Below are 19,125 nucleotides of genomic sequence, written 5' to 3' on the forward strand. Positions count from 1 at the left end.
GGGCGGTGGTGGCGCACGCCTTTAATCCCAGCACTCGGGAGGCAGAGGCAGGCGGATCTTTGTGAGTTCGAGGCCAGCCTGGGCTACCAAGTGAGTTCCAGGAAAGGCACAAAGCTACACAGGGAAACCCTGTCTTGAAAAACAAAACAAAACAAAACAAAAAATCCAATTTAAAAATTGAGTACAGATCTAAACAGAGAATTCTCTATAGAGGAAACTCAAATGGCTGAATAACACTTAAAGAAATGATGAACATCATTAGATACCAGGAAAATTCAAATCAAAACTACTTTGAGATTAGATCTTAAATCTGTCAGAATGGCTAACATCAGTAATACAAGTGACAGCTCATGCTGGAGAGGCTATGGAATAAGGGAAACACTCCTCCATTGCTTGTGAAATTATAAACTTGTACAACCTCTATGGAATTCCATATGGATGTTTCTCATAAAGTTTAGAATCAATCTACCTCAAGATCTAAATATACCAATCTTGGGCCTATACCCAAAGATGTTACATCATACCACAAGGACACTTGCTCAACCATGTTCATTGTGACTTTATTTGTGATAAACAGAAACTGGAAACATCCTAGTTTTCCCTCAACATAAGATTGGATAAAGAAAATGTGGCACATTTGTACAAGGTAATATTGCACAGCTGTTAAAAAAGACATCAGGAAATTTACAGGCAAATCAGTGGAATTAAAATAAAAAAAAATCATCCTGTGAGGTAACCTAAACTCAGAAAAATAAATATGGTATGTATTCACTTATAATGATAACCTAGCTACAATCTATAGACTCAGAGAGATTAGGTAAAGAGGAGGGGCCTAGGTTGATGTAGAGATCTCCCTGGGATGGGGAAATAGGATAGATTTTATGTGCAGACTATGGACAGGAAGGGAGAAGCAGGGAGAATATCAGGTTTGGGGTGAGGAGATGGGATGGAGAGAGAGAGTACAGGGAGAGACACAAAAACTGGGGTGGGGGAGGTGTTTTGGAATCCTAGTACAGTGGAAATGTCTTGGAATCTGTAAGGTGATCCTAATGAGGACTCCCAATAATGGAAGATATGGAATCTCAACAGTCTATCTCTTGTAACAAGGCAAGTTTCCAGTGGCAGATCCATGGTGCATTCAATGGAGTTGTTGGTCACGAGGGGTTCCAGGGAATATCCCAAACAACCCAGGCTGTTGCTAACACAAAAGGCTGCTCTCTGCAAACTGACAGGGGGCCCCATTTCTTAGGATAACACCCACACAACTCATTGAACGTGAAGAAGTTGAGGTGGTGCCCACATGGAGCACTTACCCCTACGTTCTAGCCTCTTTGGTGAGAGAAGGTACTCTGCAGGTTACTGAAAGAGAAATGTGGAGACAAACCCAGCCGCAAAGCCTACAATCTCTCCTGACTGTAAAATATGCTAGGTCAATGGTGGCACAGAATGTGTGGGAGTAGCCAACAAATGTCTGATTTGATCTAAAACCCATGAGAAGGAACCCACACCTGACACTGCTTGGGTAGCCAAGAACCAGAGACTAGATAGCCCAGAGATCTAGGGTAAAACCAAACACTACAGGTTAAAAAAAAGTCAATGAAGTGATTCCTAATGATATTGCCATACTCATAGATCAGTGCCTTATTCAGTTATCATCAGAGATACTTCCTCCAACAGCAGGTTTGAACACATGTAGAGACTCAAAGCCATATATTATATGGAGAGAGCTCTAAATGGGATTTCTCCATCAACTCCTTCCCCTCAGAGCTCAAGTGAAGCCCATGGAAGAGGAGGAGGACTAGTTGTACGGGCCTGACAGGATGTAGGACACCAGGAGAACAAGGCTCTCTGAAACAACTAAGTAAGGTGCATAGGAGCTCACAGAGACTGAAGCAGCAAGCCCAGGGCCTACACAGGTCTGTACCAAGTCCTCTGCATAGATAGTATGGCATTAGCTTAGTTCTTTTAGGGAACTCTTGACTGTGAGAACAAGTGTGTCTCTGACTCTTGTGCCTGCTCTTGGAACTCCTTTCCTGCTGTTGGATTGCTGTGTCCAACTTCAAAATCATAGGTTTTGCTTTATAATATATTTTATTTTGTCATGCTTGGTTTTATCTCTTTAGATGCCTGTTCTTTTATAATGAGACAGAAAGGGGAGTGGATCTGGAGGGGAGGGAAGGTGGGAAGGAACTGGAAAGAGTAGAGGGAGGGGAAACTACAATCAGGATATATTATATAAGACAGGATTGATTTTCAATTAAAGGGAAAAAAGAAGGCCAGAGGCCACTATAACATCACACATACACACACACACACACACACACACACACACACACACACACACACACACAACCTTATACAAAGAGACAACCCAAGAAAATCCTTTGGTTCATATAAACAAAATTTACTTGAAATACATATAAAAATATGATCTAAACATGTACAGGATAAAAAACAAATTTTTTGATTAGAACTATACTTATCAGAAAATGTAGCAAAATGAGTAAATAAAAATAGCTGCATAATTTATTAGAATTTTTTCAGTTGAATGCTTAAGTCTTAACCTCAGTACATCAAAATGTTACTGCCTTCAGAGATAGGGCCCTAAGGCATTAAAACCACACGAAGTCATCAAGGTGGTACTGCCACAACGTGACTGGTGTCCCTGAGAAATGAAGAGATTAGTATGCAGATATTCAGAGGGAGGACCACAGGAAGGCTCAAGAAGAAGATAACCACAAGTAAACCAAGAGAGGCTTCAAATGTAATCAATCCTTCAAAACCTTGAACTTGCACTGCCAACATCAGACTGTGAAAACATTTTCTCTAGTGAAGCTACTCAGTGTGTGGCACTTTGTTATGGCAGTCTTAGTGAGCCAATATGTATCCTCAATAAATGAAGATCATGGGATGGAAATGTTAAAGTTCCAAGTTGTGAGACATCGAATAAACTGACATGTGAGCTGAGGAAATAAATTCAAATTGGAGGAAAACGTAAGTGGGAAACAAAAAATCAAATAAAACACACACAAAAAGAAATATTGATTCATAAGCCCTGTTGAAAGCACTCCAGGATGCAAAGTATAGAAGTAATAGAAGTTCATCAAATGAAGAGAAAAATAGGGAAAAAGTTTGAAAGAATTACAGGAAAAATCAATAAGGAAATCAGTTAACATAAATCTAAAACATATCTAATTGGAGATGCTAAAACAGAATACAAAACATTTTGATAGGATAAATAGTCAAGCAGACACATTAAAGAGCCTGTCACGCACCTGTAATATTCATGAACAACAAAAGCATAGCCTGGAGAAGTTATTCAAGTGGGGGAAAGATGGAGTCTTTGAGAGCTAGCCAAAAAGATTGTTACTTATGAAGAGAAATTGCACAAAAAAGCTCTCAAAAGACACACAGCAATAGAAATCAAGAAAGAGTGAAATGGGAGGAGTTGGTGTCCCTTTATTTCTCAGAAGACTCACAAACAAAGACAACAACTGGGCTGGAAAGCCTGACAGCAGGAGCTCCAACCATGGGACTTCATGGTAGAGCGAGACAGTCAACTCACAGGCTGTCTTCTGATCAGACAGATGTCCTGTGGCACATTCATGTCATACCATGTGAGCACACACACACACATATATAAACACAAACATACATCCATACACACGCCAAATAAACAAACAAATAAATACAATAAAATACTTTTTATAAATTTAAATCAAATGTGAGGGTTTATGTGATAAAAATGAAAATATTATATTTTCCTACAATGCAGGATGACACAAATAATTAGAAAAGAAAGAAGTAAAATGGTCAAATGTCAGGAGCTTATTACCTCACCTATATGGTAGACAGAGTATTTACTCAGCAATATCATTAAAGTTCTGGGTTCATAAGCATAATTTACCATTACAAATGGAAACACTAAGAAAATATTACTAATAAAATTAAGATATACCAAAAACAGACACACAGAGAAAAGATGCTTGCTCTTGTAGAACCAATACAAACTGTTAAAGAAATATAATCTATTTATTATATAAAGATTAAATGTTAAAAGTAATGTCTAAGACAATTATATAAATTTTCTATATGTCATTTCAAGCAATCAGCATACATAGCTGATAGGCCAGCAGGAGATGCACTGAGCACTTTATCAATATTATACAGCAGAGAACAGCATGTGACATATTATCACAGGAATAATATGAAACATAGCTTATATAAAAGTTGATAAACGTAAATAATTTTAATTCACTCACTGAAGAGCAAAGAGTTGCTTTTAACACTAGATCACAAAGGAAAACCCAACTCTTGATTTTTATAAAAGATAAATTCAAAGTGAGATAGAAAGATCAGAAACAAAACAATAAGCAGAAGTATCTGAGCTGAGAGATAGTTCCAGCAGCAAAGGGTAGAGGTCATCAAATCTTTACCAAAAGGGGAGTGTGGAGGTCCAAATTACTCAGGGTCTGAGAATCTGAGCTTGCTTTATTCAGCGGGGCTGCGTAAGGGGATGATTTGACCACAGGCGTGGTTACCAGGTATTTGGAAGAGTCTACACTTGGCTGTGAGGTATGCTTTGATCTTGCAGGGGGGAGGTCTTTTGCCTCTCCCCTTGGCATGTTATAAAAAGCCTTTTAAACAAATTTTTGAGGCCCTTGGGTTCTGATCCAGGTCTTTCCAAAGCTATCCTGTGTTTCTGTCTGTCTCCTCTTCCCTGTCTTTCTATCTAATATTTTTGTATCCCTCTCTCCTCCTCATAGGAACCTTGGAAAAGGTGGGAGCTGGCATCCCACAAATGGTACCCAAACAGGGACTCTCATGGGGGGAGGGGGGAGGTTGCTCAAGATTGTTCAAAAAGCAACTCTTCCAGGACCCAGAAATAGAACAAGGACAGACAATACATGGGAAAGTATCCATGCTTGCAAAACATGAAAGCTTCAGACATAAACATAGACTCCACCGCATTGCTGACTCAGGCTGCTGGCACATCCTGCTCTCCAATTCTATGGTAAGCATGGTAGTTCTACCAGAGCAGGAGTTGCCAGGAAAGCACCAGTCTGACCCAGAGGGGCTACTACTTTTTGGATCATGGACTGAGAATGGGAAGATCAAATCTTTTGGTGTTTCCAAAAGTGACAACCTAAGAATTACAGAGAAGCAATTAGGGAGACAGGAGAGGCTGCTCTTTTCCAGCCTATGGATGACAGATGAACTGATGGCAGACCAATCAGATCATGAAAACAGGGGACATACAAGAGGGCAAGATAAGCTTCATTTACCTCTGGACTACAAAACACATGAATGTACAAGGAAATCCAGGAAGGGCCAGTGTGGAGAGTCAGGCAAAAAAAAAAAAAAAAAAAAAAAAAAAAAAAAGGTAAATTTTGATTTCCCTTCCAAGCTCAGCAGGAAGCTGAAGCCTTTCAGATCCACATAGTTGAACAATTTCTCTCATTGGTCAACCAATAAGCTGATCATGTGGCTTTGAGCACAAACGTGTCACATATATAAAATCTAAAAAGGAAGAATAAATAAGCTGAGAAGAGACACATTTAATGGTTATGTATAACAGAGGAAATAGAGTCCACAGAATATGAGTTAAAATGAATTAAACCTAGGTAACAAATAAAATAAATGAATAAAGGACAAAACAAAAATTTAAAATAAGCCAAAATACTCACTTGTTATACAACGATGTCTAAGTGTCCAGGGTTCATTTACCTGAAATTATGAAAGGAAAGGAAAGGGTTACCCATAGTCAGAGTTGAGATGGACAGTATCCAATAAAAACTAACTCCGATTAGATAAGTGGATCCAGATGTTGGATTGAGTAGAGAACACATTTCAAAGTAAGGATGTTGAAAGAACTAAATGACATTAATAGTGACTCAACAGGCAGGGAGCCTCAATAGAGAAATAGACTGATATTTTACACATGGAAATTCAAGAACTGAAAGCACAGAAACCTTGGAAACTACGCTAGATGATATCAACAGCTGAATTAGAGTGACATACCTGATCCATAGGAGGGAAACAACAGGGAACAATAGACAGAGTCTCAGAAACCCAAGATGGGACAAGGTGCATGTCAACATGCATGTCAACACATGTACAATGGGAATACCAAAAACGAAGGGAGAGAAAGGAGACTGAAAAAATATTTGCATGAACAATAACAATGACTTTCAACGTCTGGACTATGATGAAGAACATTATACATCTGAGAAACTTAAGGAAATCCAAGTAAGATAAATACAAAGATACTCATATCTAGGCACATCAAAATCAAACTGATAAAACACACAAAAGACAAGCAAAAAATTGAAAACAGGAAGAGAAAAATCAGTTACTCATTTAATATGAAAAGTATTAATAGTGCTTAATTTTTTTTGTCCAAAAGGATGGAGGAGAAATAGCTGAAGAATGATATAATCAAAGAGGAGAACTGAGAACATTGCTTGTGGAGAATTCTATTTCTAAAATGGATAGTGTCTGAAAATGAATGTGAAATGATGACATTCCCGATATAATGAGAGAATGCACTGCAAGCAGAAGTGCCTGTGAGATATTTCCATAGGAATTCCACCAGTCCAACGGGAAGTAACTCCATATACTAACTCACACCCACATGTCCTGTGAGATATTTCCACAGGAAGCCCATCAGTCCAACGGGAAGTAACTCCATATACTAACTCACTCCCACATGTCCAGTGAGATATTTCCACAGGAAGCCCATCAGTCCAAAGGGAAGTAACTCCATATACTAACTCACAGCCACATGAAGAACCCTGGAGACAGCGGCTATGTGAGCAAAGGACCAACCAGTCCCAGCACGTGCATACTGGCTACACTACACCTGCAAGGGAGTCTTCTGAGACTGTAGAAGGAGCTAAGGGAACTCAAAACACCCACAATGAGAAGGGAACCAGGAGGAAGTCAGAAAATAAGTTGATCACCTCTGTACCTCCCTGTACTCCCTTATGCAAAGGTTTATTCTCATACATAGCAGTTTAAACAGCATCTCTGACTTTGTGAAGAACCAGCCCTGTTACCATGAAGCTGGCTTTTGTGGTGACAGACCCCTGCATATTGGTCACTTTGTTTCCATTTTTCCTGGGATTCTTTTTCTTTCCTGGGCTGAAAATTCCCTCTCTCTAAAGTCTTTGGAGGGAAGACATTTTTGCATTTCTGGAAGGAAGCAAACTGAGAGGATAGGAGCCAAAAGTGGTGCCCAAAGTCAGACCACCTAAATGAGATTTGGGAGTTGAATTAGCAATCCACCTGGACAGAGTTCAGAGCCCATCTATTGTAGTTACTGTACAAATATCAGTAAACATTTCTTGTTAGGGCATTACACTGTGCTTTCTTATTTATCTAGAGAAAATTTTCTCATTCTAGTTCTTAGTTTCTTTTGGAAAACATTGAGAATATTGATTTCTATATTTGCCCAATGTATGTTTACCACACCTTGCCATGTGTCAGTCTACCAGATACTAAACTTACCCAGACAGCAGAGAAGACCTTTCCTCAAGGAGCCGAGAGCACAAGAAGGGGACATTTAAGAAGTCAGGCGCATTTTCATGACACCTGAGGCAATGCCACTGACATACAGTCAGTCACACGGCGTCTCTAAGGCTTTCACCTGCAGTTACCCAGGCTAAAGTTAAGTAGAAGAAAGCACTGTGCTCCCCAGGAGCTGCTGATCCTAGTTGGTGTTTTGGGGTAGTGGTAATCAGAATTGTGGAGATTGTTGTCTACTATGAAAGGAACTGAAACCCTTACAAAAATTAAAATGATACACTCAATGGTGTCAACAGTACAGAGAATAAAATTAGAAAATAATAATGAGAAATTGAGACTCTTATGCCACAAAGAAGAGCATATGACACACGTATTCTTGGATTAGCCAATTTTATGGTGTCATTACCATCACCCAGTACTGGAACAAGAATCTGATGGTACCTTAGACTCTCCCGACTGGCCACAACAGTCTGAAAACAAAGGTAAAGGACAGCTGTTCTTATTGTAGATAGATTGATTTTGATGTAGAGGAGACTGCACTTCTCACTAAAAAATTGCTAGAATTAATCAACTAATTCTTAAATTTGTAGGCCACAAAATCAACATGTCTCAACCAGTAATATAGCCATTTACACTAAAATGAACTTTCTTTAATAAAGAAATAAAATATAATCCAATTTATAATACCAACAAAAAATTAAATGCTTAGAGATAAACTTAGCCAAGGAGGTGGAAGAGATATGACTGAAACTTGTACACTATTAATAAAAGAATACAGAAAAGAAAAAAATGAAGCAAAGACATCTTGTGTTTATGGTTTAGAGCTATCAATGTTATGAAAATATCAATACTATACAAAGCAATCTATGGATTCAGTATAATCCTATCAAAAATTTAAAGCCACTTTTGATAGATATATAAAAGTTCTAAAAGTCACCACAGATACATATACATGATAATAAGGTAATTATGAGAAAAAAGAAGAAAATTGGAATATCACACAATCAGATTTGAAACTATGTGCTACAAAGCAGTAGTGATTGAAATAGCATTATACTAACATAAGATAAAACTCATCATCCACCAGAAGCATGTAAACCAGTAAAGAAGTAATTCAACAAGAGAAAGTTTTCAAAAGATAAAATATAAGTGGCATTAAGCACATGAAAACATATTCCACCTCACTAGCCATTGGACAAATGCAACTTAAAACAACTTTAAGATTTCATTTCACTTTGGTCAAAATACTAGCCATTAAGAAAACAAATTATGTATTCTGATGAGGATATGGACAGAAGGGTATTTTATAAACAGCTGGTTGGGGTGTAAATTAGTGCACCCACCCAGTGTGGAAACTATTATGGGGGTCCCTCAAAAAATTAAGAGTAGAATTACCAAACGATCCAATTATATATACCTTTTGTGTGTTTTTACCCAAAGAACTCGAAGGGAGCATTTCATAGTACTTGTAGCACTGTTCACAATAGCTGTGGAACCAGCTCAGGTGTCTACTAAGAGGTGGAAAAGGGAAATGTAATGTGAACATACAAAAGAATTGTTTCAAACATAAAGAATGAAGCTGTGTTGTTTGCAGAAAAAAATGCAACTGGAGATAATCATATTAAGCAAATTAAACCAGTCTCGGAACAACAAATATCGTATGTATCTTTCATGTTGTTGTTCTTAGATTTTAAGTAGACACATAAAATCACAATGTGTGTAGGGCGCTGGTCTAGAAAAATAAGGAGTAGTAACAGAAAGATAGAGGGGACAAAAGGAAAGGATGGGTTATGGAGGGGAGCACGCTCAACATACCAGAGAGTTTTATCTTAAAACTATGTCCTTATGTGAGCCAGAACCCTATGAGAGGGATGTGTACAAGGATACACTTAATAAACATGCCGGGAAGATGGCACAGTGACACAGCTCTCACCACAGGCTTGTAACTAGAAGTCTGAACCCCAGCTATATGAGAAAAAGAGAGAGCTTAAGGCTCAGTGGTATGTGCCTATAATTCTTCAGGGAATGAAAAGACAGGAGGATCCCTGGAATTCAGTGTCCAGGCAGGGTACCCAAATTAATGTACTCTAGGTTCCTTGAGAGACCCTGTCTCAAAATATAAGATGAAAAATAGTTGAGGAAGAAAGTAGATGTTGACTTCTAACCTGCACACACACAAACACAACAACACACAAACATGTATGCACACAACAATAAAACCATGAATGTTCAGCCACTTGTTTTTTGTTTGTTTGTTTGTTTGTTTGTTTTGGTTTTTTTGGGGGGGTTCAAGACAGGGTTTCTCTGTGTAGTTGTGTGCCTTTCCTGGAACTCTTTCTCTGTGTAGTTGTGTGCCTTTCCTGGAACTCCCTCTGTAGTCCAGGCTGCAGCCACTTGTTTTTGAGCAAATATGGTAAGAAAATACAAGGAGAAATGGACAGTCTCTTGAATAAGTGATGCTGGGAAAACTATATAGTCATATGGACAATAAAGCTGAATCCTTGTCTCACAGAATATATAAAATAAACCCAAAAATAGGTGAAATGTTTAAACATAAGGCCTGAAACTTAGAACCTGCTAAAATAAAACATAGGCAGTGGTGGGGGATTAATACATAATGTTGATCTAGGCAGTCATTGTTTAAATTTGATTTCAAAAGCACAGGCATTAAGAAGAAAGATATACAGTAGAATCACATTGTGGTGGATATTCTTGCTTGTCAACTTGACTAGATCTGGAATAGGCTAAATGTGAGCTGCTTGGAACCCTTGTGAGGGATTTCCTTCATTAGGTTGTGTGAAGCAAGAAGGTTGTTTTAGAAGTAGGACACACCTTCTGGTGGTAGCCCATATAAAAGGGCATAGAGGAAGTAAAAAAAATTGTCTTTTGTCTGCTTGTTAACATTCTTGCTGATAAGTCCATCTCTCCTCTGGCATTTCTTAGCTGACATTAGAACCAGCTTTTTTGGGCTTCCAATGTAGACTGAAGACCACCAGCTCTCCGGAGTCCTCTGACCTTCAGCCCCAGATTGGGAAGGCTGAGATAATCAGCCTTCTGGCCTGTGCAACTTTCAGATGTTTGGCCTCTCCAGTGTGAGACAACAGTTGTTGAACTACCCAGACAGCATCCTGGAAGCCAGTCTAACAAATCCCCTTTTAGGATATATATTCATTTTATCAATTCTGTTCCTTTAGAGAATATGACTAATGTATACATCAAAATTAAAAGTTCCTACATATCCAAAGAAATGACCCACAGAGTAAGGAAACAAATGTATTGGAAAGAAGTATTTGCAAACTATATATCTAATAAGAGGTTAAACCCTTAATAGATAATTCATAAGGAACTCAGCTAACTATCCTAGCCTCTTTCCTTGTGCATGATCATGCTCCGTCTCTACAATTTCTATCATGATCTTCCTTGTCCTTTCCTGTCTGTGCCTCAGTACTCTCATTGAATCAGGATTCTGCATAGGAAGCACCCCAGAGATGACCCTATATCTAAGGATTGAATCTCAATCTAAATATTACAATTGACTTTTGAGCAGAAGAGTAAAGGAAAAGGGGCTTTGATCTAGAAAGTCAGAAATTGTGCAAAGATGATCTTTGTACAGATTTGAGTCAGATTTAAATGAACATGAAGTTATTCGCTAAGTAGTTTTGAAGAACTAAAAGTGAAGTAGCTACTCTTTCATAGCAGTGTTACAGCCCCCTAATATGCCTCTTGCTTCAATTATTCATGTATTTGAACCTGGAATTTAGCATATTTGCTGAGTGGAGAAGGAATGGATGAAAGCTTATACTTTAATTACAGCAATGATAGCACCTGGTTCTTTCATGGCAAGTATAAAAGATGATGATGCCATTTTGGGTTATTTTAGGACCATGTAATTGGATTGTCACTGGGATATTTGAGGAAGGACCTCAACTCTGGTACACCAAGAGGTTCAGCTGAAGAACTGCTTTATTGACGGTCCCCACATTTAGTTACATTGTGTAACTAAAGATTACAAAATCAGAGCAGTGACTGTGGGAAGACTCTGAGCCGCACCTCTCTCCACTTCATGCATAACTTCCTCCTAGCTCTCTAATCAACACAATTTACTATATCTCTAAGCTTACTCAGATTGGCATTTTTCTCCTTTTTAAATATTTCTTCTATTCCCCAGTTTACTTATTTCAAAGTCCACTTACGTTTCTTCGCCTGTCTCCGACCCTTTAGAGTCCTTTCTCTGTCCTCCAGCTTTAAAATCAAGATGTTTACTGTGGATGTAGAAGGGTCTACACATGCACAGGCCTCAGGAGATTTCTGTATTGTTGGTCGTTTCACCAAACGTCTATTTAAAAACTGTAGAAATGAGAAAATGTCTGTTAGAGGCTTAGACTTTGTCCAGGCTCAAAAGTCAAAGACTTCCAGCCCTGAGTGAAATACTGTTTATCTTACATATTTTATTAATTTCTCTCTTCTTTTTTTTTTTTTATGACAGAGCTTCTGTGTGTAACAGCCCTGGCTGTTCAGGAACTTGTTCTGTAGACCAGGCTGGCCTTGAACTCAGAAATCCTCCTGCCTGACTCCTAAGTGCTAGGATTAAAGGTAAGCACCACCACCACTTAACTATACTGTATTATTTTAAGTAATAGCATGTTTAGGCCCTGTAGCAACCATTTTTGGACTGCTGAGCCCCAGTGAAAAAAGTAAAAAAAAAAAAAATGTGGTAAGTTGGTGAGAGAAAACGTTCAGGAGCATCTCAGACAACTTCATCTTTTAAAAGCAAACACTTTTTGAAAACTTAAAATCAGCTCTGGGGCAGAGTTCTACCAGAGCAAGATAACAGAGGGACTCGCACACATGTGGAGCTGTAAGGGAACAGAACTGGCTTCAGGCATCCAGTGAGCCTTTCCAAGGGGCAGACTAGAGCCCTAGGACTGGTTCCTCAGACTTTCCACAAGAAAACCTCATGGCCATAATAAAATGCACACATGGGAACTTAGAAATCACTCCCAAAGGACATCACATTGAAACATCTTTGTTTCTAAGTTGATTTCTTGTCCTAAAAGAAGTAGGAAATCAAATTTTCCTATTAGAAATGTTACAAGTGTCAGCATTCTGGCTTTGCTAGCTGTAGTATTTTGTTTTATGGATTTTTGGCCCAACTAGGTTGTAGATAAAAATAAAAAAGATTAAAATCAACTAACAAATGCCTGTTATTTAGGCCACTTTTCTAATTTTTTTTTTGAGGTTATAGGAGAATTATATCATCTACTCCTTTCTTTTCCTCCATTCAAAATCTCACATATATGTATACACACACACACACACACACACACACACACACACACACACACACACACACACATCCCTTCTCTCTTTCAAATCCATGGACTCTTTTTTCATTAATTGTTGCTCTCTCTCTCTCTCTCTCTCTCTCTCTCTCTCTCTCTCTCTCTCTCTGTGTGTGTGTGTGTGTGTGTGTGTGTGTATGTGTGTGTGTTCCCACACAATCTGCTCGGTCTGAATAATGCTTATGTATGTATGTTTTGGGGGCTGCCCCTTTGATATCAGAACCAACTGGTGCACAAACTTATGGGGCAGACTCTTTCTCCCACTCTTAGCTTTCCCGAGTTGCCTGTAGCAATTCTTTGTGTAGAGGTGAAACCCCATGGTCTTTTGCCCATTCACCTTGGCATGTCTATTGTTCATGTCTTTATCAGCTCATGTTTAGGCAGTGACATTGATAAGACTTTGTGGGTGTGGCTTCTGACACAGCTAGGAGACACAATCTCATAGAAAACTCCCTGATCTTCTGGCTCTTATAATCTTTCTGACTATTCTTCCCAAATGTTCTCTGAGCCAATTCTGGAGTTATATTGTAGATATATCTGTTTGAACTGGATAAGTATTCCTTTCATTATTAGTCATATTTATAATGTATATATACCCATCCTGAGGCATACCAGGAAGAAGTGAGTAAGTCCTTGAAACCAAAGGTAAGAATGACAGATCATCAGAATGTGTCAGAGCAAAAGCTCTAGGCCCAGAAATTTGGTTTTGAATCCCAGACCTACCATTGACTATCTATTTAACTCTAAAATTTTGACTTAATCCCTCTGTCTCTAACTCCTTGGCTGTTAGATGGAAAATAATAATAATAATAACAATAATACCTAAGATAGTATTATGTTATATGTAATGAATTAATGTAGAGAGCATCTAGAGCTTTACCCTTAATAAGTAAGTCTGATTTGATTCAACAAATATTTATGAAGCACTGTCTTAGGGTTTCTATTGCTGTGAAGAGACATCATGACCATCATGGCAACTCTTATAATGGAGAAACATATTATTGGGGTGGCTTACATTTTCAGAGGTTTAGTCCATTATCATCATGCTGCAACATGGTGGCATTCAGGCAAACACAGTGCTGGAGACGCAGCCAAATGTCCTACATCTTGATTTGCAGGCAACAGGAAGTGGTCTCAGACACTCACGGCAAGCCTCCCCTTCAATAAGGCCACACCCACTCTAAGAAAGCCACACCTCCTAACAGTGCCACTGTCTTTGGGGGCCATTTTCTTTCAAACCACTACAAGTACAAACTATAGAAGGGACACTGAATGTTACTAAATGAAAATGTAATAGTAAGACACCATGGCTGCTGTCCCAAAGCTTGTATTATATAACAAATCATTATCTTTTATTTAAATGTCTAATCACTTTGGCAAACTCTATAAAGTATTCTGCAGGACACTCTGACCACAACAAAGATGAGCTATTTTTCACAGGAAATCCTGAAAGCAAATATGAAAATTGCAGCTATTATTCAGGAATATCAATGAGCTACATCACAGTTTATTTAGGCCAAAACGCTTTTACCTGAATCATGTAGACAGTTTCCTAGGTCCCTACTTCCCAAAACATTCTTTACAATGCTGTTAAGTCTTTGTTGCATCTACCTTATAATAAACAGAATTATAATGGATAGGTCAACCCAAAACTTCTACAGGCATTGAAAAAAAAGATAAGATTTCTTTGTTACCCCCAATTTCTGTGGGAAAAATCCCCAGATTCAGACACACATCTTTGGTTACCATGGTTACAGAAAGCAAGTTGTGAAATTAAGTTTTAGAGGACAGCATGACTGGGGCCTTTGAATCCTGCACTTTCCTTCTTGAAATTATAAATACTCAGTGATAAAAATGAAAATGACTGAAATCTACTTATCTTTAGGGATTGGTTTACAGATTAGTCCATAATGATCACACAAAAAAGATTGAAGCAACTGAGTGGAGACAAGGAACTGTTAAATTGATGTCCCACCTGACAATTCTAAGGAAGGTGGATGAAATACAGGCTTCTTTGTCTTTCTTTCAAATATGATAACATCTGCATTTTCTAAATTAGTTATAAATGTTAGTATCTAAAACTCAGGTTAAAGGGAACTCAACATTTGGCCCTCAGTTTTCCTTCCCTGCCTACAGAATATGAACTAGCTAGATGTATGAGATTTTAAAATAACTCTTTCATGAGGGACTATCATCCTGCAAGAAACCAGCTGGTTGGGCTGTTCCAACTGACACTATCAGCTACAGCATGCCTAAGATGTTCCCATGGGATCACAACCACCAACAGAAACAGAGCATTTATGCCCTAAAGGCAGAGGATGATGACCTTGGGAGAAGACTGGAAGATGCTGAATAGAAATAGGAGCCTGCGATTAAAAAGGATGACAAGTCAGCACAGTGAGTAGCAGTGCAAGATGGCTGGGTATCAATAGGAATGCTCAGAAGATAAAAAGTGGAAAATGGGAGTAGCCTGATCATGCAGACTATATCCTTAGAGAATTACAGAGGTTAGCAGCTATCTGTTTATGTCAACTTTTAATCACTGTAACACCCTACCTGAAGGAGTAAATTTACAAAGAGAAAAGGCTTGTTGGGACTCACAGTTCTGGAGGTTTCCATTCATGATAAGTTGGTCCCACTGCGTGGAGCCTGAACCAAGGTAGCACATCATGACAAAAGCACATGGTGGTGTGAAGTCTGCTTCTGTTTTGAAGTAAAGTAGGAGCCAAGGTCCCACAATATCCTTGAAGGGCATTCCCCACTGATTTAAAGACACCACATAAATGTTCTTCTTAAATATTTCACAACCTCTGAATAACACCACCTGAGGTCTAAGACTTAGCACATGTGCAGTGGGGAGATGCTCAGATCCAAATGATATCATATCCCTACATCAATCATCATACCAGAAATCAGAAAACTTGGTACATATGCTCTGGAGTCTGAGGAAGAGACAGACAGAGACTCACACTCCAGTCCCCTTGTGTGGAAGTTTTGAAAGGACAAAATACTCCACAGTAGAATAAGAAGAGAGTAAAAGTGAGACAGTCTAGACTGCTTCTTTATGGACATTAAGATGGCTTTTCTTTTCATCCAAGTGGTACCAAAAGAGCATCAGGACATGGATGGCTATCACTGTAAACACTTCCCGAGAAAGGTGCCAGGGGATCAAGTGATCACAAAGTGAGAGGCCACAGGGTGAAGGTTGCCAGAAAGCAAGAGGGTTAGAAAAAACATTAATTAAGCAGAGATATTTTGGAGGCAATTTGGAACCTAGTTGCTGAAAGGACTTCCAAATTACTCAACAAATACCCAACACCAGAGTCTAACACATGAGGTAGTCACTCCCAGAACACAGAGAAACAAGCTTTGAAATGTTCCATTCCCTTATTCCTCTAAGTACCTCCTCTAAATACCCCCCCCAAAACAAGGAGATGATAGAAGTATGAAACATAATAGACTATACTTTTTTGCCACTGCAGAGAATAGAGACTCTGAAAGGTGTATGAGATAAATAAGTGTATATTTAGGCTAAACTTAAGTAGCTTTTTTGAAAGTGACAATTATAAAACAAGAATTGATATTCATTATAGAAAACTAAGTACAGCCTTCCTGAGTTATGATCAAGGTGTGGAGAGTATATTAGACAAGAGGTTGGGAAATTTTTACATTTCATAGATATTCAAAACATTCAGATTCTCCCATAAATAGTCTATCAAGTGGAAACCATTCAAGCACAAAATATGAGAGAGAGACAGAGTTCCACAGTAAATACAGGATCATGCTTTTGCCCCATGTAGCAAAATGTGGGTAGACATGAACTAGAGAGCACTGTATTTCCCAATAGTGGACATAGCCTATCCTCTCTCTGTATAGTTCTAAACCGATGGAACCCATTTGATATGGGTTAGAATTAAATAGGCAGAGATACTACTTAAAATGGCTTTTCTATCAACAGTGTAGAATAGTATAAGAGCTAAATCTAATGATTCAACTATAGAATGGAAAGTTTGAGTTAAAAATCAATGACATATGAGGAGAAAAAGATGTCGTTGCGGGTAAGAATGAATAACTGGTTATGTAATGAAGGAAATCCAGTTTGATAGTGGAGTCTTCCTTGAATCTCAGAACAAGAGTCTGATATTGTCTTTTAGCACTTCACCCATTCTCCAAAAGAAGAAGCCATCCACTTTTTGTATGACAAAACTTCCCGGGAGATGCAGCACACACATCTATTCATCCCAGACATGGAGCCTGTCTTGGCTAGTTTTACATCAATTTGACACAAGCCAGAATCAACATAAAAGAGGATGCTTTAATTGAGAAATTGCCTTTATAGGATCTGACTACAGGCAAGACTGTAGGGCATTTTCTTAATCAGTGATTGATGGGGGAGGGCCCAGCCTACTGTGAGTGGTGCCACTCATGGGTTGGTGATCTTGGGACTTATAAGAAAGCAGACTGAGTAAGCCTTGAAGAGCAAGCCAGTAAGCATCACTCCTCCACTTCAGTTCCTGCTTCCAGGTTCCTGCCCTGTTTGAGCTCCTGTTCTGACTTTATTTGATGATGAACAGTCATGTGGAAGTGTAAGCCAAATCTTTCCTTCCCAACTTGCTTTGGTCATCGTGTTCCATCACAGCAGTAACCCTAACTAGGACAGAGCCCTCAACAGACCAAAGTACTACCAGAACCCTGCTGTGGGATGGTCTGTATGTTAAATTGCTCTGATTGGTCAATAAATAAAACACCGATTGGCCAGTGGCCAGGCAGGAAGTATAGGCAGGACTAACAGAGAGGAGAAAAGAAAGAACAGGAAGGCGGAAGGAGTCACTGCCAGCCGCCACCATGACAAGCAGCATGTGAAGATGCCCATAAGCCACGAGCTACGTAGCAAGGTATAGATGTATAGAAATGGATTAATTTAAGATGTAAGAACCGGATAGCTAGAAGCCTGAGCCAGTAGGCCAAATAGTTTAGACAATATAAGTCTCTATGTGTTTACTCAGTTGGGTCAAAGTGGCTGTGGGACTGGTGGATGAGAGAGATTTGTCCTGACTGTGGACCAGGCAGGACTGGAGAAAACTCCAGCTACAAAACCCAACGTGGTAAACCAATGAGTTTTACTGAGGTTACTAGTAGAAATCTGGATGAAGGATTACCTGGAGGGGCAGAAATTACTCAAAAACAAATGTGTCACTAAGGCCCACCTCAGCACAGATGACAGCTCACAAAAGCTGGGAACCTGGAACACACTGCCCAGCCTGCAGGCAGCTCAACAAGTAAGAGAGGGACCTTTCCAAGTGACTGGTATGGTCTGAACCTCTTCCAAGGCAGCTGGTCGGGTCTCAATCTAAGCTTGCCGTAGTGTGAGTGTGACTGACTGAGAGTGACTCTCAACAGTCCTTATTGCTTACTCCTATTTTGTTTGTTTGTTCATTTTTTTTTTTGTGGGGACTAGGGAATCTGATCAGTTCCAGAGACTTCCTAAAGCTATTTTGAGTTGTTTGCCTCCTGGCTTAAGGAGCTTCCTTGCAAGATGGAATGTTTCAATCTCTGAGGACACTGCTTTACAACAGCATTTGCCAAGAACTCCTCTGCCTTTAGAACCTGGCAAGGTCTGCTGACAGATGGCAAACATGAGTAGCACTGCTCTGGAGAACAAATGTTCATACAACACAATGATAAACTGGACAGTTTAGTGGTGACTGATTTTAATTCTAGTAATGTGCCAATATCTTTAGACCAGCATTTCAAGTTATATCTACTATGAAATAGCATTAGGGAAGATATTTCCAGAACTACTCCCCAGCAGACCATACAATATACTTAGGACTGTACATCTCTAAATCTCCGTGACCAGACATTGGAAAGGCCTCTAGATCTAATGTTAAAAATGTAGCAGCTGTGTGATTGACAGGCCACATTGTGCTCTGTCCATGTACATATTACCTTTGCTCTTAGGAATAAAAAGTATTAAGCAGAACCACAACAATAAACAACAAAACCAGTAGGTTCTAGATTAGAATAAAGCAGTAGTATTTACTCTTTATGCTGGATCTGAGTCTCTAATTGTAAGCAATCAGATGCTGAAACGAGGAATCCCATAGAGGTCATAGGACATGTTGAAAGTAGATTCTACTATGGTGTACTTGTCATTCATCTAATCCCAGCCTGAATGACTCAACATTTTATGATACAAATGATGCATCCTTACTTCACTCAGCCCCTTGATACACAATAGAAACAGCATACTTGG

Source organism: Peromyscus maniculatus, chromosome 11, assembly GCF_049852395.1.
Source record: "Peromyscus maniculatus bairdii isolate BWxNUB_F1_BW_parent chromosome 11, HU_Pman_BW_mat_3.1, whole genome shotgun sequence".
Classification (NCBI taxonomy): domain Eukaryota; kingdom Metazoa; phylum Chordata; class Mammalia; order Rodentia; family Cricetidae; genus Peromyscus; species Peromyscus maniculatus.